The sequence below is a fragment of the Pan paniscus genome, chromosome 4 (assembly GCF_029289425.2).
Source record: "Pan paniscus chromosome 4, NHGRI_mPanPan1-v2.0_pri, whole genome shotgun sequence".
Classification (NCBI taxonomy): Eukaryota; Metazoa; Chordata; class Mammalia; order Primates; family Hominidae; genus Pan; species Pan paniscus.
Genome location: NC_073253.2, coordinates 93,929,375 through 93,934,294, shown reverse-complemented (window position 1 = coordinate 93,934,294; position 4,920 = coordinate 93,929,375). Strand labels below are relative to the sequence as shown.

The 4,920-nt window shown below is 37.1% G+C and overlaps 1 pseudogene; it reads right to left on the bottom strand.

Annotated features, from left to right (window-relative positions):
- Positions 1-2,056: 2,056 nt before the first annotated feature.
- Positions 2,057-4,255, bottom strand: LOC100978697 (ATP-dependent RNA helicase DDX18-like; annotated as a pseudogene).
- Positions 4,256-4,920: the final 665 nt, after the last annotated feature.

Sequence of the window (4,920 nt, the reverse complement as noted above, 5' to 3'; positions counted from 1 at the left end):
GAGTTAGAGAGGAGTGCCTCTTTTTCTATTGTTTAGAATAGTTTCAGAAGGAATGGTACCAGCTCCTCTTTGTACCTCTGGTAGAATTAGGCTGTGAATCAATCTGGTCCTGGGCTTTTTTGTTTGTTTGTTTGATGGGCTATTAATTACTGCCTCAATTTTAGAACTTGTTATTTGTCTATTCAGGGATTCGACTTCTTTCTTATTTAGTCTTGGGTGGGTGTATGTGTTCAGGAATTTATCCATTTCTTCCAGATTTTCTAGTTTATTGGCATATACATGTTTATACTATTCTCTGATGGTAGTTTGTATTTCTGTGGGATCAGTGGTGATATCCCCTTTATCATTTTTTATTATTTCTATTTGATTCTTCTCTCTTTTCTTCTTTATTAGTCTGGCTAGTGGTGTACTATTTTGTTGTTCTTTTTAGAAAACCAGCTCCTGGTTTCATTGATTTTTTGAAGGGTCTTTTATGTCTCTGTCTCCTTCTGTTCTGCTCTGATCTTAGTTATTTCTTGCCTTCTGCTAGCTTTTGAATTTATTTGCTTTTGCTTCTCTAGTTCTTTTAATTGTGATGTTAGGGTGTCAATTTTAGATCTTTCCTGCTTTCTCTTGTGGGCATTTAGTGCTATAAATTTCCCTCTAAACACTGCTTCAGCTGTGTCCCAGAGTTTCTGGTATGTTGTGTTTTGTTTTCACTGGTTTCAATGAACTTATTTATTTCTGCCTTCATTTTGTTATTTACCCAGTAGTCATTCAGGAGCAAGTTATTCAGTTTCCATGTAGTTGTGTGGTTTTGAGTGAGTTTCTTAATCCTGAGTTCTAATTTGATTGCACTGTGGTCCGAATGACTGTTTCTTATGATTTCCATTATTTTGCATTTTCTGAGGAGTGTTTTACTTCCAATTATGTGGTCAATTTTAGAAGATGTGCAATGTGATACTGAGAAGAATGTATATTCTGTCTATTTGGAGTAGAGAGTTCTGTAGATGTCTATTAGTTCTGCTTGGTCCAGAGCTGAGTTAAAGTCTGGAATATCCTTGTTAATCTTCTGTCTCATTGATCTATCTAATATTGACAGTCGGGGGTTAAAGTCTCCCACTATTATTGTTTGGTAGTCTAAGTATCTATGGAGGTCTCTAAGAACTTGCTTTGTGAATCTGGGTGCTCCTGTATTGGGTGCACACATATTTAGGATAGTTAGCTCTTCTTGTTGCATTGATCCCTTTACCATTATGTAGTGCCCTTCTTTGTTTTTTTTTTTTTTTTTATCTTTGTCGGTTTAAATTATGTTTTATCAGAGACTAGGATTGCAACCCCTGCTTTTTTTTTTTTTTGCTTTCCATTTGCTTGTTAAATATTCCTCCATCCCTTTATTTTGAGCTTATGTGTGTCTTTGCACTTAAGATGTGCACGTGAGATTTCCTAAATACAGCACACTGGTGGGTCTTGGCTCTTTGTCCAATTTGCCAGTCTATGTCTTTTAATTGGGGCATTTAGCCCATTTACATTTAAGGTTAATATTGTTATGTGTGAATTTGATCCTGTCATTATGATGCTAGCAATATTTTCAGGAGGAGTCATGAGACACTGTCAAAGTTCAAGAAATAACTAAAAGCAAAAAAAATAACCTGAGACTCCTTTCTGCATTACCACCAGCTGCCCAGTACACTGGGTCACCTTTTACAGCAGTAAGCACAGCAATCCATGCCACAAAAATCTTCACAAAACAAGAAGAAAAAGTACACAAAGAATTATATTAAAACAGTAACTTACATTTGTGTGTATGAGGGAGAAATACTTAAAATTAAAATATTATATAATCACAAGAAAGCCCAGATATTCCTTGAGCAACCAAGAAAATTAAAGCCTGTTTTATATCCCAATACAGAAGCGAGACTTGATATAAGTAACAGTGCTCAGTGCTTGCAACCCCAGTCAATTTTTACTCATGTTAGATAAGTTTAAATTCTAAAGGCTACAAAAATCCTGATAAATCTAGGGGAAAGAATTGATTTTAAAACAAAGTTATTCAAGATGAAAGAATGGCATGTCTTCAGTTAGAGAACTGCCTGCTATCAGGTGATTTCTTGCTAATGTGTTTAAAGATTTTGGACTTCTCAACTTTGGTAGCCAAATCCACCACCACCTCCTTGCTTTTTCTGCTTGCCTTCATTGCTCTTGACTTTCAGATCAATAAAGGGAGGCACCTTGAAACCAAATGACAGAGCAACTTGAGAAAAATTTAAGTTATTAACATTAAAGATCTGTTTCAGAGAATGGGAATCATAGGCTTGTATGTATGACTTATATGTTTCCTGGGCTGACTTATGAAGAAAGTAATTCTTTTTAATCAGTTTCTCAAGTTGAGACTGAATGTCAGAAATTTTAGACCAGGAAAAGTCAAATTCATTTAATGGAACCTTGGATTGTTTCAAGTAGCAAAGAAAACCCAATTTTCTCTCCCATTTAGGCCTCTGGCTGTTCTACCCACACTATGAATATATTCCTTAGGGTCATCTGGAGGGTCATACTGAACAATGCAGTCCACTTCAGTAATGTCCAGTCCTCTTGCTGCCACATCTGTGCACAATAGTATTCCCAAATCTGCGCTGGAGAATTGGAAGAATGTGGTTGTATGCTTACTTTGCTTTTGCTTTTCATGAATGGCCAAGATGAGCAAATAAATGTAGTTCAGCAACTCACAGTGGTATTTCATGGACATACAAGATGAAAAGAAGACCATAAGCTTCTTCTTTCAGTTCTTAAGGAATGTAAAGAGCAGAATGAATCTCTTTTCATAAGGACAAACAACATATCCTTGCTCAAGACCATACACTGTTTCATTAGCATTATCATCATCATCACCAACATACAACGGCTCCTTTTTCAGAGAAATCCTTGCCAGGTCTTCAACTTTTTGAGTTTGGGTGGCAGAAAAGAGCATAGTCTGTCTATGAGTTGGCAAAAGTTTAATAATTTGCTTTAACTCCTCTTCAAACCCAACATCCAAGATACGATCAGCTTCATCAATAACCAGACACTGCAGGTTTTTATACATAAACCCTGGGGTATTCTGCATATGGCCCAGCAGACGGCCTGATGTGGCCACAATGATGTTGATCCCATTAGCAAGTTTCCGTGCTTCAGCAGATCTGTTACTCCCACCCATTATCAACCCATAGGTATGCACGTGGTGAGTCATTTGCTCCTTAAGAACCACCAAAAGTTTCCATGGCTAGTTCTCCAATAGGTGAGAGAATAAGGACTCCTATTCCATTCCTGGGCATGAACTTTAACTTAACCATGAGTTCAACTGCAGGGATAAGAAAAGCCAGGGTTTTACCACTTCCTGTTTTTGCAGCTGCTAGACGATCCCTGCTTTCCAGAAGTGGTCTGATACTTTTATGCTGAATTTCAGTCATATTTGTAAAACTCATTTCTTTTATTGCCTTCAGAGTGTTTTCATTGACAAGATTATACAGAGAAGCAAATGAAGTATATTCAACAGCTCCTGTCAGTCCCAGGGGCAGGCTGGGCACCTCACTGTCATCTTCATCATTATCTGGCTTCTCCACATTATTTTCTGTTTCTTTAGGATTCTCGGCACTTTCTTCTTGAGATTCCCCTTTGTTTTCAGTTTTTGCTTTTTTTTTGTATCAGGCCCAGCATCATTCATCATTTTTCTTTTTTTCTTCTTCTTTTTTGATTCTGGATTGGGAGACTGCATTGCTGTTTCTCCGTTGGTTAATACAGTGGATTTCTGGGGAGATTTTTTAACTTTTATATTTTACACTGCTTCTTGAGACACATCTCCACTTTGAGCTTCTGATAAGCCCACATTCATAGAATGTTTGATTTTTTAACCTTTCCATCTCCCGTTGTTTCTTCAGACACATCTCCATTTTGAGTTTCTGATAGGGTCAGATTTGAGGCCCCCTGCAACTTTAGGTTCCGCTGCTGCAATTTGAGGTTCTGCTTCTAGATCTTCTTGCACAGGAGTTTCATCAGCAGGTGAGACATGCTGTCCAAGAAGTGCCTAGACCACGGCGCCACACAGTACATCTACTGAATTCTCCGGGCTGATGTTACTTCCCTTCCGGGGGCACGTGTGCTGCTCAGCCAACCGGAAATGCCTGTAGTAGATCTTTCTTACTATGTGGATTCAAACATGTCATGAGCCCATAATGTTTTTTAAACACCACTTATAATCAATGTCTGTCATCACATCTTTAACTTATCCTAGGCATGTTAAATTCTATTTATCCCCTTATAATGTTATCATTAATAGAATAGCGGATTTCAGAACAAAATCTAAATCGTTAAATAAAATAGAGATTAGATAATATACAGGCTCTAGTATATTTTACATATAATATACTATCGAAATTTAAATAAAAACTTGAGTTTGATAAATGATATTATCCTCACAGGGGAAGATAAAATATTTTCCTTCCCTCATTGCTAGGTTCATTGTGGCAGTCCTGATAACAAATGACAGATTAATAAGAGAAAAGTATACATGTGTATTTAATACGCTTTACATGACACAGGAGGCTTCATAAGGAAATGAAGACTCAAAGAAATGGATAAACCAGTGTATTTTTTAAGCCAATGTATTGTTTTGTGGTAGGTTTCATGAAGAAATCGACAATTGTGGAACAGTATAATTGGGTAAAAAAGTATGATTAAAATGGCAATAAACTGGGGGGTACTTAGCAAGACTTGTTTATTCAGATTTGTCTCTGTGACTCTGTGTCTTCAGAGGTAAGAATGTTTCTTTCCTCCAGGCATAGGTAGGGTAACTCTTCAATAAGTGTCTTGTGACCTGCTTCTGGAGAAATTCAGAAAATCCTTTTTAGGTTTTATCACTTGCTTCAGGAAAGAATGGCTCGGGGAAGGTAAAAATGACTTTTTGGC